This window comes from Aquila chrysaetos, chromosome 18 (assembly GCF_900496995.4).
Source record: "Aquila chrysaetos chrysaetos chromosome 18, bAquChr1.4, whole genome shotgun sequence".
Taxonomy (NCBI): Eukaryota; Metazoa; Chordata; class Aves; order Accipitriformes; family Accipitridae; genus Aquila; species Aquila chrysaetos.
The window spans coordinates 11,548,335-11,566,305 of NC_044021.1; the positions used below are offsets into that span (position 1 = coordinate 11,548,335).

At 40.4% G+C, this 17,971-nt stretch overlaps 1 long non-coding RNA gene across 1 annotated transcript; it reads left to right on the plus strand.

The window, feature by feature from the left end:
* Positions 1-242: 242 nt before the first annotated feature.
* Positions 243-17,751, plus strand: LOC115352926. The gene is made up of 3 exons (XR_003927331.2): positions 243-253; positions 13,694-13,696; positions 17,645-17,751. It is a non-coding gene; the product is annotated as an uncharacterized LOC115352926 (long non-coding RNA).
* The last annotated feature ends 220 nt before the right edge of the window (positions 17,752-17,971 follow it).

Below are 17,971 nucleotides of genomic sequence, written 5' to 3' on the forward strand. Positions count from 1 at the left end.
AGAAGCTTCTAAAAATGCATAGGTAAAATTGCACATTTCGTATAGCATATTATAGGGAATAGTAAGTACAACGTACTTTACAGTGAACTTATTGCTATTTGCTCTCCATGGACACCATATAAAGAAGAAAATTCTGCTGTAAAAGGTGACTTTTGGAATGGAGTGCTTATGCCAAGTAACACCTTCTTCCTGAAAACATACCTTTTATTTTAGGATATAATCATAGGGAACATATATACTAGTGAACTAAATGGTGCTCTTAGGAATTTCATTGTTCATATTCGGTTCATAACTGAGCGGTCATTAGCATAGTTTTGGCCCAGCAAATGAGGCCTTTCTCAAACATTTCGTGGACACAAACTGGGAGTCAACACAAAGCAAGGACTGTTCTCCACTTGTGCCCAGTTAGTAGCTTAGTTGTTAGCAGTCTGCCTTGAAGACAAGAGAACTTAGAAATAGGGAGGGGTCCCGACTATGCCAGCTAACCTGAGAACAAGAAAACAAGCCCTAGCACTGTTCCCTTTACTAGCATAGAGGTAGCCACAACATCCCAGCATTTTTTTTAGCACAAATAAGGTCAGCAGATGACTCGGGAATTTATCTGAACATCATCCTTTGCATGACTAAGAAGCTTTCAACCCAAGAGGCTATTTCTTTGGTTTACAGTGTGATTTCTGACACTGATTTGTTATCTCAGATAGTTTCCTTTGTGAGCAGGGTCTGTTGAAAGAGATGATCATGGTCGGTGCACTTCTAACATCTCTTGGAGCTAACCTCCGCTGCACTTGGAGCCGCAGGTGCACTTGAAGTATCTGATACTGGATGAAAGCTTACCTGTTCAACACCACAGCACCTTGCGGTAACAAACAGCTTCTCTAGCGACAAAACTCTGGAGAAAGTATTCTGGAAAGACTTAGAAGTTGTCTTTGAGCAGTTTGCAGAAAGTTTGCTACAGAAAGTAGTCTCTTAATTCTGTGATATTGATCTGGAAGCTGTAGGAGATAATTTCTAATCACAAAGGGAATAAGTAAAAAAAAAAAAAGGGTAAAAAACAGGGAAGATGACTGAAAAATAGATATTTTGTTCTTATATTTTCAAATATTTGTGCAAAGATTTGATTATATAATTCCTGTTAATATCAGCAGGATTTGTGTTATGCAGCTAAATCCTTGTGAAAAGCTTTACAAATACAAACACCAAATGACTGGACATTAAATAGGAAACAAGAAACTTCCCTTCTCAACCTACTTCTCCCCAAAAGCAGATTAAAAAAAAAAAAAAAAAAAAAAAAGAAATGTGAAAATGCTAGGAAGTTAATTTATTTTATAGCATGTAACCTTTCCTCTTACCTTATTTTCCTGGTTCTGCATTTGTGATTTAAATACATTAGAGTAGAAAATGTAAGATTATCACAACAGATCTGTGTGAGAAGGAGATTAATTTAGAATTGAAATTAAGACCATCTCTTGTTAGGACAAATCAAATGCTTGAGGAAGAGGCCTGGCTACATGTAGATATGGGTTTAGCACAGCAGACATGAGAAGAAAAAGCATAGCTGTTGCAGAAAGCAAGCAGGAACAGCAAAAAAACAAGCAATGTATAGTGGTGAAACAGCAGTAGATGTACCACAAAAAAAGCAGAAGCAGAGTCCTGTCCATGAACAGATGCTGAAACAGAAATGAACTCTGCAGCAAAGGCAAACAATGCCAAAACTGCAGTCCTGTGGATGTAAGGGCAGAAATCCAAATGAAATCAGCATCTCGTTCTGATCCACCCACTGTGCATCCAAAGTACCCATAAAGGGGCATTGCCCATCAGACTTAGTTTATAGTTTCTCATGATGGGCTTAAAATACAAATACTGGAGCTTCATTATGCATTTGGACTCCAATATCCACAATCTCAGCTGCTGCACTTTGGTGTACGGCATCCCCAGCTGACTATGTACATTTATATATACATACATATATATATATACACACACCCCTATTTATTCACCAAAGAAATGAGGGGGACTGGATTCTGTCAGTTATAGACTCAAGAAACGTCTGCTGTTCTCTGGGCCTTCAAATAGACAGTGTTGAATTTTCATAAGATATGGGGTAGAACATGAGTCACGTTAAAGTAATTGACAGAATTCCCACCAGCTTCAGTGATATTATGGTTTGACCTCCTGTATCTCTCAGGCCCTCTGAAAATCTTGCACAATGACTGTTTTTAGCTTAAGGTTTTTTTCACCATCTCTTTATTTGTTTGCTTTTTCCTTGTGATTAAAGCTGATCTACTCTTTTTACAGATAGAACAGTTTTCCATTGGAGAATGCTGATTCAATTACATCAAACATTTTCTGGAATGTACAGATAAACAAAAATTTTTTACACAAGTTTTTTGAAATACTTCATTTTGACAAGGTCAAAGAACCTTGTCTCAATGACTGTTTTGATCTGTGATTTTATGGACATTTATCACATCCAAGAAAAAAACTTATTATCCTGTAGCTAATAACAGAAAAGTCAGAACGAGTCAGAAAGAAATGCTTCACTTTTAATAAAATGAAGCAAGTCATGAGACTACTTAGATATTTCTGAAGTGAAATGATTTGGAAACAGCATCTTGTAAGAAATTGCATCTTTTTGTCCCAACTTGAGATGAAAGGCATTCCTGAACTAGAATGAAGACTAGGAATTCCAGGTAGCATTTCCTCTCACCTCAAACTCCAAGGACTTCAGGAGAACTGAAAATTCCTTTTGCATTATTTAGAGTGCAATACAGTTGTCCATGGTTTATACAAGATGTTTCTTTCTAATCAGGATCCATACTGAAGAGTTGCTTTCCTTGCTGCCAGTTACAGCAATTATTCCCCTTGCAGCTTCACACCTGTCCAGTGCTGACCTTCAGATTTGCCAAGGCATAACACCGCCTGTTTGAAGAGAAGCTACCAAAATATTCTGAAAAAATGCTGTAACCCAATTTATAAAGCTAGTTTTGGAGGTAGTGACAGGGGAAAAAAATCTGCTTTCTTCTCTAAACACTTCCAGAGCCCTACAGCTGGAGAGCAAATGAGGAGGCTGTTCCTCCAAACTTGTGGAGCTACCGTCACTGTCTAGTTGCAACCGTCTAATCCTGTGGCAACATTTGGATGTTATTCTTCATGTCTGGAAGTTGAAACAGGGTGTCTCAGGTGCAAAACTCAGTCTTGTGGAGTCTTCCTTATAGAGTCTGAATACTCTGTGCTGAGTACAAACTATCCCATTGGCTAAAGAATTAGGTTTTTTGTTTTTTTTTTTTTCCCCTCATTCATGGGCTCTTCCTTTCCTTACAGCAGGAGACTGTTCATTTTTGCAATAGAATTTGTTGATCCATTTGGTGTTCAGTCGCTTCTTTTATAACAGCAGGCAAAGTCTCCCTGTACATACAAGCATATCGGTAAGTTCTCTTGGACTTTGAAAGAAAAGGATATGAAATCGTGCCCTGTTACATACCTGGCTGGTTATTCTCATGCTCTGAGCAGCCTGTAAAGAAATGAGAGCTAAGTCCAAGACAACACAGCTCTTTTTAAGCAGCAGTGGGGCATTTATACCAGCTGACAATAGAGCCTGTATGTTTGGACTACAGAATGACAGATTATTCTGCATTAAAACTGTATTGTCCTGACTGTTCAGTGATGGTTTTTTGCTAGACAGGCAAATGCAAACACACGAACCCCTCCATTCAGCTTGATATTGTGTAAATTATGAAGAGGTATGGCACTATAAGCACCAATTCTGTTAATTATCTAATCAGAGAGGTGATAGATTTTTGTGAAGTATAAAGATTTATGGTCTAGTTCAAGTGATATTCTATCTTAAAACCTCATTCTCTCACGAGTGAACTGAGCTTGACTTACAGGCAGAGTTTGGGAGGCTGACACCTGAAGGCTGTCCCACAGCAGTGCTGTGTGAAGTTGACTACGTGTCATCAGGTGAACACAAGTCAAGCAAAACCAGTGTCAGCTTCAAATGACTGTGTCTCCCAAATTCAGCCTCTGCCTGCCTGGGAAATTCCTGCAATCTAGGTGTGCATTTGCCTCTTCAGACTAATTCAAGATCATTTCTCTCTTAAAATATTTTTTCTACCTTTCTGTTAGAGAAAAAAAGAATGAAAAAGTAAACAAAATAGTAACAGCTGACTCAAACCTACCAGATGCACTCTTTGATTGTGTTGCTCTGCTCTGTTGCTCAATTTGGGGGACTGAAATGCAGGTAATTTCACTTATGTGGGAGATTAGGTGCATGTCCTAAGAGAAAATGAAAGCTTCACAACTTCACTGTGAAACTGCTAGCTCCTGCTTGTATTATGTATTGAGCTTTGTGTGAAAGTATGCTAAATCAAATAAAACTTTCCAACTGTTTCACTTTCCTGTTATATACAGAAAAAAAAAAAAGAAAAAAAAAAAGAAAAAAATATGTGCTTCCTTTCTGCTGCACCAGTTTCACATATTTTGACTTCTAGCTTTTTCCTAGCTTCTCTTTGTTAAGCGGCAGAGCTTCTGTGGTTTGGAAAGATAGTGCTAAAAGGGAGACTGTAATCATATTTGAGTGCATGTGTGTTATTTCATTAACATATATGCAAAAAAACCCCACCAGTGTTTGAATGTAATAAGTAGGACCTTTTTTCCTGTGAATACTTAGTGGCATTAATGAATTTTTGCCTATATTTCTTTCTCTTTACATTCGATTTCAGTGAACCATCTAGGAATTAACTTTTACTAACATGAATATTCATTCTTTCTGTTACCTCTAGTGGCTTTGGATCAAGCCCAGAGCATAGTTGCAAGTGTATGTACATGAATATTTACAGGTGCCAAATTTTATATCCACATTTGCAAATGCTGCACTAGAAGTGGTTTCTTCCATTTCCAGTCACAAACATGACAGTGCCATATCTCTCTCTTGACCTATCACAACAGCTCCAGTCTGAAATGATGATTATTCATGTAAGACTGTGCATGATCAAAACAGAGTTAAAAAGATTTGCCAAAACAAAATACAGTGAATAATTGTGAATAATAAATTCCAGGAAATTACAGTCTGAGAGCAGGCTTTCCACAGGCTTAAAAGGAACATCAAGTAATTTCTTTGTCAGCTCTTCTCAGTATCCACTGCATCAAATTTCTTACTGCAAAACAGTTCACGAAATCCAGGATAATCTTTAAAGTGCATCAAACTTCTGACGTTACATCTGTAAAGGGAATCAGCAGTATAAAACCCAGACATGGCGTTACCCTCATTGCTCTGTCTGCTGCCCATCATTCACAATGGGCATGCAGCACTTCTGAGCCCTGTGTATCCATGTGACAGCCTGAGATAATGCCACCAAGGCTAGAGCTGAGCTGAGTTAGCTTCATGACTGATAGAGCAGACTACACACAAAAAAGTATATAGACAGCCACAGAGGCATTAAAAATAGCAGAGGACTGGGGAAGAAGTTACTTTTTGTCTTCTCTCTTATTGCCCATCAGCAAATGTGTTGACTTTGAAGATATTTAGTACCCACGAGACTGCCAATGTTACAAGCTTGATCTGTCTCCTGTGTGTTGTAATTTTACTGCAATGCTCCCAGTGAAGAAATTCCACTGAGTGTCTCAGATCGATGAATAAACAATTACAATGTTATAATAAACCTTTATAATTAAAGCATTAAATTACAAACAGAGAAAAAAAAGAGAATTATGAAATTAAACTTGGCATATGTTTTCCTTTGGGAGTTCTCCTTTTTCTTTCTAATCTGTACTCTCCACAGAGGTGAGAAGGAAAGAATTGGCTTTCTGTTGCTGGACAGTCTCCAAACGTGCAGAACTCACCTTTTCCAAGAGGATTTTCCTTATCCTGTAAGCAGCTGTCACACTTGCAGGAAAAGCAGCAGTTCAGCACTGCTTTTCTGCTCCTGGAAAGTAAGCAAAGGCCTGACTCTTCCCTGGCTTAAATTGGTTTTATAAGTCCATGGATGTTAGTAGATTTTTCCATCTGAGCACAATCCTGATTGCAGAGCTCATCTGTCACTTAAGGCGAGGACATTGGTGTCTGGATTCAGGCGTTTGAGTCTCTGCTATGGCACCGAGAAGCTTCGTGCCTTCAGGAAAAACCACTTAAACCCGGTGTTTCAATTTACCCTTCTACAAAATAAGTATAAATAATACTGTTCTCACTGGGGTGTTTTGAGGTCAACTTCTGATCTTGTTTCGGCACAACTAGGAACAGCACTTCTGCGGTAGATGGAATTAGGCTAAAGTAAAATCGCCGCAAGTGTCTTCCATTGTAAAGTGCTTTACAAACTACATATAATGCAAAAAGATGAATTGCAACCAACTCGGAGATAAAGGAGGCAGACCAACTGGCACAAGGGGCTAAGCACTGTCATGCAGAGGGCTGAAAAAATCCAAGGATCACAGGAGGAATGCTTAATTTGATTAAAATGGTAATAGCATCTTTCTAACTGCTGTTCAGGGAGACAGACAGAGTCTTGGTGTTAAGATTATATCGGATGTCTTTGCACTTCAAACAGCAAGGAATCTGACTCAGAAGGAGGGTTTTTTTTCCCCTTTGGAACTACTGCTTTCAGTTTGGCTCTGCCACATCTAAGGCTAAGACCAGTATTTTGCTGAAAAAATGAGGTTTTAGATGCTGCCAGTACAATCAATCCCCAGGAATACTGCAAAACCCTGTGGCAGTCCCCCTGTCCCTGGTCCCCTTTTCAGAGGCCAGCGAGCCACACAGCCCGCCTGCATCTCTCCCCGAAGCCCCGGCAGGTCCCTCGCTCCCCCCGCTGCCCCTCCGCAGCCCCTCCGCTCCCCCTTTCCTTCCACTCATTTCTCACCCTCGCCGCTGCTCGCCACGACTCCGAGCTCTCGCCTCCTTCCCATTGCACATGCCCGCGTTAAAACTTCCACAGCTTTTACGGCTGTGAGCCAGGAAGAAAGGGCATGACAATTTCGTCCGCTATATTTTTTATCGTTGCAGCTTTCGGTGCTTATGCTCAGTCTGCCCCAGGCAGTACTCCCTGAGATATTAGTTGCGATTAAAGAAAAGAGCAAAGTAATACTGAAACATTTGGGGAAAAGAACAAATATAAATCACATATCGAGCACTTTTGGGAGCACACAGAAAGCAAACTGCGTGTAAATCTGAGCTTGAAAATCAGCTGCTTAAAAAACCAACCGTAATTAAAACCAAACAAACCACCCTATGTTGTTATTGCAGTTATTATCAATTAATCTAAAAGAGGCTTACTTTGTTTCGTTTCATGTGCACACACATCTATAAACACGCACGCACCTTTCTTAAAGCAGCTCCTTTGCTTTAACCTTCATTTGTTCTTCACAGCTGGAATAAGTGGTTAATCTCTCAGGGGATCATGCATGCTATTTGTTATTGATTTTATAGCTCAATAACATACTAGGGCTGTGAACAGGTTGGTATCAGATTAGGAAACAACCACTTAGAAGCAGACACCAGCTGTGCACTTGTGATAAATTACATTTTTTCCCTATGAATTTTATACCTAGTTATAGTTAGTTTACAAGATTTAGCACCATATGGACTGCCTGCTAGTGAGGTACCAACCCAGAACACAAACACCTTCCTCAGTGAAAGCAGCAACCTGTAGCTGGACGCTTTTTTTTAGAATATTGTATCGTAATCATGGATTTGGAAATCATGAAGGGTTTGGCATATACCTCTGTGTTTTGAATTTAACGTAGACACTGAGGTTGTATGAAACAGCAATACGCAAATGGTAAATGTGATAACATTAATATGCAGAGAACTTGGAACCAATGTATTCTAAATACAGGGGGGGGTGGTAAAAATAGCTTTATTGTTTTTAAAGCTGTTAAAAAGAAGCCTCCCTGAGGTCCGCACAGGGAAGAAAATCTCAAGCTATGTGTTGCATTCCAAAGATCACTGTTACAGTGCTATGCTTACCATTAAAACCTTTCCAAGCATCATTTGAATGTAATTAAAGTTATTGCAATTTTTTTTAGAATACAGGACAAACATTTCTTAAACAAAAAGATGTGATTGTAAAAAAAAAATAAAATTAATGGAAATCACTTTGTTTAGCAGAGTAAGGGACCCAGAAACATTATGAATAAAGTATATTTCACCCAAAGCTTTTCAGTTGCTCTGTTATTTCCCAGTATTAACTGTTATGTTATATACTCACACACAAGACAGTCTCTGTCTAAAAAAACCACATAAAACCACACATATGCATATGCGTTCTCCTCTAGCTTTCCACCAGCATTATGGACCCCAGTTATGTGATACAATCACTAAATCTAGATATGGAAAGATTTGATAATTCATCCGGTGTGTTATTCCTCTGCCACAACAAAATTGTTACCTGACAGACATCCAGAGGTGCTGCTCCCAGTGTGATCAGATTATTTTCCCTGGAAATTGTCTAGGCCACTTATATACTTATTTTTTAGGCTAAGCTAAAGTATTCTGGTGAGCCGGAAGCATACAGAAGAAACCCTATTTCTATTCTCTTCTATCCTGGTTGGAAGTTTCCTGATACAAACAGACTTATCTGAGCATAAAACTGATGACAAAACTCATAGACTAATAATGAATGTGTACGTCATCATGGGTGTAATTCTAGCACTAGTGAAAGGTAAATGTGAGGACTGGATTTTGCCATAGGTTCCTATATAGGTTTAAGTGAAGGGAAAATGTAGCAAAAAAACCCCTTTGTGAGAACATACTGTAAGAGAACTGAAGTTTAAATGTAAATAGGCATGAAGATCCCAAATCTGAATTTGCTAACCAGATTAAACTGCCATTTATTTGTAAAGTAACCTTATGTAAATACACATTTCAGGGCTGGACAGCATTTCACGAGCTTTTGGATTTAATATCAGGTGTTCGCAATACCCTGCAAAAGAAGAAGTTGCCATACTACAGTTAATATTCAAGAGTCAACAGATACTCCTAGAGCTGAGTGAATAATTAAAAAAAATTGAATAACTTATTCAAAACTATGAAATTCATCAACTAAATTACTTGACTAATACATCTATGAATTATGAACTGACTATGCTGGGTGAATAATACATTAATAATTAATATGAAAAATATAATTAAATTCTTCAAATTAATTACTCGGAGAATATGAGAAACTATAATTATTCTCTATACTGTACTCAAAGAATAGAATGCCTGAGTAGTCTGTATGCTCTTCAAGTCTTACAATTTTTCAGTGCAATGTATAGGATATATCTTTATAATTGCGGAGTATTGGGGTGATATCTCAAATATCGCTTCGGGCTAAGAACGAAGAAACGTGTCATAATTGAACAAAATAACATATGTTTTAATAGAAATATGCTAATGTTGGGATGTGTAACGCTGCCTAGTTGGCAAAGACTGGCTCTGTCTCTTTGAACAAATTGAGCAAGGAATGCCCACCGGAGGGAATTTTTAACAAGCAGTCAAGTGCTGGGGCTGTGTAAATTGCATTTGCTAATTCTGACCAGAGGTTACTTTTAAACACCACCTCGTACGGTGCCTGCATCAAGAAGCGAGCGTGGTTCAGGTGCGGGCAGTGACTCGGGCTCCGCGCCGCGGCCGGTGCCGGTGCCTGGCTGACAGCTGGGGGCTCTGTCCTCGGCGCTCCTGCGGTGCAAAGCTCAAGTCTTAGGACCCCACTTTGCAAGGACCTCTGGCGTGCTTCTGGATCGAGCCACGCTGCGCCCAGCCGTCTAGAAAAAAAGGACAACGTGCACATCGAGGGGCCCGATGTTCGTAGGTCTGCTCCGGGGCTCGCACGTCGCTTGGCAGTACAGACCAGCCTTGGTGCCCGAACGGGTGCTCAGACGGCTGCAGGCAGTCTGAACGCCCGAAGAGCTGTACACACAATGTTTGTCACTGCCGTGAAGACGTTACAACGGCAACCCCTTTTCCTTCTGGCACGGGGGCCAGCTGGGAATGGGTGGATGTCGTCTGTAGGGTATTGAGTCCCCCCTTTCTCACAGCGGCGACTTTGCACTGAGCATGGTTTCTGAGGAGCAGCAGGGAAATCAGCCTTGTAAACTAAGAATGGAAAAAATTACAGGGCTCTACTCGAGATCTTTCCTTGTCTGTAGTTACGCTTGTCACAATTTCCTATAAGACCGCGTAGTTATTTCCTGATGGACTCTGGCATTCATCATAGAAATACACTTGCACTCTCCATGCACACATAGTGTAAGGTTATGCTCAAATATGCAGTGATTCTCAGAGTGATGCCAGTGAGAGTTATGGCTACGGACGGAGGTCAGTGCTATGTGGGAGCCACAGCATCGCTCTAATGAGGACTGCTGCTGAAGACAGCACTTTTTAGGTGTCTAAAACATTATATGTTTTAACATACAATGTTAAAAACATTGTATGTTTCAACCCTCATTCAGTGATAGATGGAGCAGTGATTTATCGTGCATTAAATATAAAGTTAGCACGTTTGTTACACTATTACAAATGGAAAATGCCAATTAACCACAAAACTAGGCACATACCCCATCCTTCTGTATACTACAGCTATCTTGAAAGCATGATACGTTTATAAGATTATTTGAAGGAATTAGGAAATCCTACATATCTTTATCTCCACAAGTTTTGCTTTGACCAGAAGTGGTTTTGCTTTCAAATGTAAAATATTTTTAAGATTCTGAAAGAAAAAACCCCAATTCAGAAAAAAACCAAGCCTTTAAGAATCTACTTCTCCACTTGCATAGCCTATCACACCTACACACCCATCCTCCACCCCCACAAACTGAGCATTCAGGCTGCAAAATAAGTTTCCTTAAAGTTTAAAGTTTCTTTAAAGGATATTTCAAGCATCTTGCCAGTCCATGGTCTGATCTGGCTGCTTAGTGAGCAAAAAAAACCTGCCCTGAAAGTAACTGTCCCGACTATAAAGACAGGCCCTAAATTATTTATCCCTTGTTAGTGGATCCATTACACTGTAATTTCCAATCACTGTCGTCTTAGTCTCTCATACCTGTCCCAGATCTGTCATTATCCTCTAAAATTCCCCTATTACCCCCAATCTCAGCAATAAATTCCAAGTTTTTCCTGTGCTATACTAGAGGTCAATTCTTTCAGTTTGTGAAAGATCCCAATTATGTGGAATAACTAATAAGATATCCATTTAATCTGATTAAACACAGCCATTTTTATTCTCTGCACTCCTTTCCACTTCCAGGAATCAAACACGCTATCTAGAGAGAATACGTGTTTCTGGGAGCATAGATGTGCTTCTTTTTCAGTAACCTTCAGTATATTACTACAGGGTAGGAGCCTTTAGAAATGAAAAAGTTGCTCTCCAAAGGGACAACTGCTGCTACAAAAGCGAGCGGTGATGTTTACGTGTGACTTTCTGTAACCAGCTTGCTACTTCCTTCCCATCTCCTGGCCTGAGACACGGTTCTGTACATAGGCTTGAAATTGGCAATTACATCCGACTTCTGCTAGGCACTGAGCATCCTCCCCAAAATGCTGAGTCTCCTGGAGTGCTAATGACATCAGTGGGAGTGAGGGAGCTCAGTTCCCCCCAGGGCTGAGGCACAGCTTCTTTCACTGGGGATTTCAAGTCCTGTTTATTCCTACGGATTTTCATGCCCTATCAGTCCTTGAAGGTGACACAGGAGAAAACATGATGACAACAGGGCATGACAAATCTCAGGGAAGATTTAAATGTAAATACTCTCCCGTGAAATGTAGATATTATTGGAATAACCTGAACAAATCATGAAATTGGCTGGCAAGGGCATGGCATCATTATCACAGTGCAATATCTTCAAGGAGAAATTGTGTAAGGCCTTTTATAAGATTTATTACATTTCTGAAATGAAATAAAATATTAGACCTCTAAAATTTTTTATTTAAATTCTATCAGTAACTCCCTACATTCCTTCTCCCCGCCCAATGAATTAGCCATTATCATATTTTCGTCTGAGATAAAAATGAATGATCTGCTTTTGATTAAAAAAAAAAAAAGAGAAAGAAAAAGAAAAAGAAACCTTCTGTATAACTTTGAACTATGAATCAGCCTTGGAGCTCTCATTAAAAACTCCCTAACTTTTAATTGCAGAACACAGTCTCTGCTGTCTCCAGACTGCAGAGCGAAGTTCCTGGCAATTACTCAAAGGCAAAAATGGTGGAAAAAAAAGAGCATTATTATTATTATCATAACTTAAGACACAGGTGTGGTGTGAGCACAATCATCCAAGTTAGAAGTCACAAATTTCTGAACTTTGCTCCATCACCAAATCCCTCTGCTGACTTTTGGCAAATGATATTTATTCTTCATTTCACCAGTAGAAAGCTTCTAGTAAACATTTAATGTGCTGGACTATTATATTTGAAAGTAGTCCTACAGCTTTGAATTTGTATTTGTGGGAGCAAGCACTGTAATACAATGCAAGGCAATTTGAAGACAAGAAATCATCAGTTATTGGAGCAACTTTCTTTATAGTTCTTTGCCCAAGACCATTCTTTCTGGTATAACAGGCAACAATAATGCTGGTAATGTTCCCAATGATAAAGGCAAAGCAACTTTTAAGAAAATCCTTTATGACTGTTTCTTTGCACTTACTTCATTCATAAAATTGAACACAACATAGACAGTGTGAAGGTTCAGACAGAAATCTGTGTTTATGCAAAATTCCATCACTATTACTGGATTCTTACACTGATGATGATAAGGAACCTGATGGCAATTCAGAGAGAAAAATCTTCTGAAAAACAAGAAGGCGGCAAACAACTTGGGAAGTTAGAGAATGAGGTGATGTGTGAGGAAAAAACCATCTCTTTGAACGAGTCATGAAATGCTCTACAGGAGCAGAACTTTCACAGGTACCTTGGAAAATAAGTATTTCTCCATTTTTCTCAGGATGTTTCTGATTCAGTCTAATATACTTACGGTTCAATCAGAAATGCATAAATCCTGCCATTTGTAGTCATATCCACAGACAATGCCACCCAAACTAACTTACAGAGATTTGAGAGCACAGAGATACAGGGTGAAATTGAGGTTGGAATTCAATGGCTGCAGACAGAAGGCACCGTAGCCACTGAATCCCTCTATGGCTCTGCTTTTGTGGGGTGCCTTTGGACCTTAGGATAAGCTTGGCTACGGAGAGGTTCCCCTTTCAAGCTGACAAAAAGTTGAGAGTGCTTTCTTTCTAATGACATGGATAACCCTAGGGATTCTGGTGCTACACAAAGGGTGAGGAAGCTGGCTGGTTAGGCAAGCCACTCCAAAAGGGCAGCAGGAGTGGGAAAGATGATTAAAGCAGAGGGCTCTGGAACTCAGAAAAAGGAGTAGAGGCCACCATATGCTCTAAGAGCAGGCATTCAAAGAAATACGTGTTTTTCTTTGCTCTCTGGTCTTTTCTACACCCACTTCTTAAGTATGACGTGTAGAAATAGAAAACAAAATGATCAAGCACTGGAGTCACTAAGGAGCTTAGTGTAACCAGGTTGGCATTGGTTGAAACTGAGCAGAAGGCTATCCAGAAAGACAGAGCTTAATATGGAGGTTCTGATTTAGGCGGTGGGCTGCACTTCCCCATCAAAACAGCACTTTTCCAAATGACCAAGCAGGGTTGGTTTTGCCTTCTCTAGAACAGGCAAATTTCCCTGAATGGACAAAGAGGATGCAAATCTGTTGAGGGAGTAAACATGAAAACAAGTGTGATGGGGAAAGCTGTTTGTTAGGAACCACACACCCTGTTAGGTTCTTTGAGGTCCTCTCTCTGCCTCCAGTTCTCACAGGAGCTGCAGCTAGGGTTTTCACGTTTCGTCAGACTGGCTTACTTTATTTCTGTACTTAGCTCATTTTTAGCAATCCCTCTACATCCAACTATTAAAATTAATCAAAATACTGTGGGCTCACAAGCCCATTACCTAACATTTTCTGCAGTCATTTTCAACAGGTTAAAGCAGGTATACAACCAGCCAGAGTTCTCTATAGGATTCCAGCTGTGGAAGCACTCTGTGCATTAATTAATCATACTAAGCCAACACACAAAGCTGAACATATACGGGCCCAGCTATCACTATAACTTGGGCTTGTATGCAACATACTTCTAAATGGTCACCAGCTGCTCTATCTGTAACAACACAAATCTAGCGAAAGAAAGGGGATAAGATTAAAAATATTTTAAAAATCCATTTTTAGCTCTAGGTTTATTTAATCATTCATTACTTTATACAACATCAGTGAGACACCCTATTGGATGTATTGATTCAAATAATTTTGTTAGATATTAAAAACTCAGTACAAGTATCGTGAGATGGTTCAGCCACAGCCATATGGGATTGTTATTGAAACCTGGCAAACAGTTGCAATGTAAGCAGTGAAGTCAAGTAAGTACAACGTGGCTTCGCTTCCAGATGGGTTTTTTTTTAGCATTTACCCTTCACCTTGCTACACTTACTCCTCATCCTCCAAAGGCCCTTTGTGGATACCGAAAAAATTCAGACCATAGCCCTGGTTCTTACACACGCACATAGAAACTGGAAAGGGATATTGCACACTGGAAGCCGTTGCCACCTGTGGGAGTGACAGCTTCCAGCAGCAGGTTAATGTTTCTGTGCTGGCTGTGCAATCAGCAGAGAGAGAAAGGCCAACTCCACCCTGGAAGAAGTGAGAGCACCCAAGTGGCGCTTCTGCCCCGAGCCCCTCTCTGGAGAAGTCCATTTGTCTCCATTAGCAGTACAGGCAGCCCAGGGAAACAAACCTCTTAACTGATACAGCTCCATTACCTAGTTAGAAGGTAGTGATGTGAATATACCTCTCTCTCCTCCTTCTGCTCCCTCCACATTTTTCATTATCAGCGTGTTGCAACATCAAGGCAGGTTACAGGACTCAGAAAAAGCCACAGAAACGTGTAGGCAGCGAAGATGTTCAGTACTCAAATCCACATTTTTAAGATTAAATTCAGCTTTCTAAGATTTAATCCCCCATGTTTCAGGGCATAATCTAGCTATACAGTGGTCACTAAGAGGTAACATTTCCCCGGCCAATGTATGGTGTATTTGTTCTGCAAGGATACTTTTGCTTTCCTCCAAAGCAACCGGCATTAGCGTACACTAGAGATGGACACAGGACAAGGACATTTGAACTGAGTATGTCAATCTCTATTTTTCTGATTAATGGGTGTCTCTCTGTTTGTAGGTTATGATAAACATGCACACAACACCACATATTTTCCTGTACACGTGGCAGTGATCAAAATGTACTCAAATAACAGCATTGCTTAGCCCTGACCTAGCCAGGTGTCAGATGAAGTGTACCTTTGCCAACAAGTGCTTCCTTGCAAACGCCATGGAGTCAGGCCTCAACACTGCAAGTACTTACTTATATGTAGGCTGAATTTTAGTCATTCATTTCAGTCACCAAAAAGAGGTTACTCGCACTGTAAGATTAAGAGGCCTGGAGTCCAAGGAGGTAGCTCGGCATTGCCACAAGCAAGCAGTAGCTCATACATAACAGGGTTATATCACACCTTGTCTCAGTATGTAGGGGCAGTAAAAAATTTGTTGTGTGCTTTACTCAGTCACTCTGGCATTATAGTCCTGCTATGCAATAATAAAAGTGAAGTCATCAGGGAAGTCACAGAGGGGGGGGTCTGGTGACTAACTCTAGAGTCTCCCTAGGGTATTCATTTGTCATGGGACTTGTTCACAGCAAAATGGATGGGAAAATAGCTCATGTTTTCTTGTTTCTTTAAAGTGCACTTGTCACGGAAAAGAAATAAGAGATTTTCAGTTTATGAGAGTAGAGGCAACCTTTCAGGAGTCCAGTTATTTTTTTTTTTTTTTCTCTCTGTTAAAGAAATATTAGAATAATAAAGGAAAAAAAAATTTTTCTTCCTTATGCTGGTAACAAGTCATTGGTGGTACTGAGTGCTTTTCATCCATTGATCTCAAACACGTTTCACCCTGGAGATGGCACATGTTATTACAAGAGATGCATGAAAAAAAATGTATAACTTTAAAATAAAATAAAAAAAAATAAGCTTAACCCATGTAGTTTTCAACTTTATCCACTTCCCTTTGTCAGTTTCCATGAAATGTTAAACCATACCTATATTAAAATGGGCCCTCTGCATCAAAGACACTAATAATCCAAAAGAAAAACATTTCAGATGCTGATTTTTATTTAATAAAGAAAACTTTGCATGAATGTCATGGTTTAACCCCAGCCAGCAACTAAGCACCACGCAGCCGCTCACTCACTCCCCCCCCACCCAGTGGGATGGGGGAAAGAATCGGGAAAAGAAGTAAAACTCGTGGGTTGAGATAAGAACAAATTAATAGAACAGAAATGAAGAAACTAATAATGATAATGATAACACTAATAAAATGACAACAGTAATAATAAAAGGATTGGAATATACAAGTGATGCACAGTGCAATTGCTCACCACCCACCGATCGACGCCCAGTTAGTCCCTGAGCGGCGATCCCCCCACCCCCACTCCCCCCAGTTTATGTACTGGGCATGACATCCCATGGTCTGGAAAACCCCTTTGGCCAGTTTGGGTCAGGTGCCCTGGCTGTGTCCTGTGCCAACTTCTTGTGCCCCTCCAGCTTTCTCACTGGCTGGGCATGAGAAGCTGAAAAACCCTTGACTTTAGACTAAACATTACTTAGCAACAACTGAAAACATCAGTGTGTTATCAACATTCTTCTCATACCTAAGTCAAAAACACAGCACTGTACCAGCTACTAGGAGGACAATTAACTCCATCCCAGCTGAAACCAGGACAACGAAATAGTAGCAAAAAAAAATTTTTGATTGTACATAAAGTTTTTGAATTACCAAAGCAGAGACTTTCCCTTCCCAGTGCAAAACATTTTTTCCAGGTAGATGGGCCTAGGAAGTTACTGAAGAAGTGGACAAAAACATAAATGGAAAGTTGGCTGGATCATTGGGGTCAAAGTATGGTACAAAACAGTATGAAGTCCAACTGGCAGCCAGTTACTAGTGGTGTCCTTCTGGGATTAATACAAGCCCCAGTATTGTTCAGTGTCTTTATTAATGATAGTGGATGATGGGACAGAGTACATTCTCAGCAAGTTTCTGGACAATATCAAACTGGTCAATCCCTGAAGGACAGGGCTGCTATTCAAAGGGATATAGACAGGCTGGGAAAAGGGGCTATGGGAACCTCATGAAGATGACCAAAAGTAAATGCCAAGTCCTTCTATTGTGGAGATATAACCCCATGCATCAGTACAGGCAGAGGTCCAACCAGCTGGAAAGCAACTTTGCAAAAAAGGACCTGGGGTACTGGGCTGCTGTGTCCAGTTTTGAGCCCCAGAGTACAGGACAGGCACTTGTCCACAGACTTGGAACAAGTCCGTCAGAAGACCACTGAGGCGGTTGGAGGCTGGAGCCCACAGTGTGCAAAGAGAGGCTAGGAGAGCCAGGTTTGTCCAGCATGAAGAAGGGAAGGCTGGGGAGATGCCTTATTGCTATGTACAAGAATGTTATGAGTTAGGGTAGAGAAGACTAGGTCAGGCTCTTCTCAAGGTTCACAGAGGAAGGATCGTAGCATCATAGAATCACAGAGTGGTATAGAAGGGTTGGAAGGGACCTTTAAAGATCACCTAGTCCAACCACTCCTTGCTGTGGGCAGGGATATCTTTCACTAGATTAGGTTGCTCAAAGCCCTGTCCAACCTGACCTTGAACACTTGCAATGATGGGGCATCCACAGCTTCTCTGGGCAGGATGAAAGGCAGCAGACATAAGCTGGAACATGGGAAATTACAATCTGGTATAAGGGGGGAACAAAAACAAACTACCAAGAGGGTGGTCAAACACTGGAACAGGTTGCACAGAGAGGCTGTGGAATTTCCAGCCGTGGAGATGTTCAAAGCCTGATCAGGCATGGCCCTGAGCATCTGATCTGACTGGAGCTGCTTTGGGCAAGCATTTG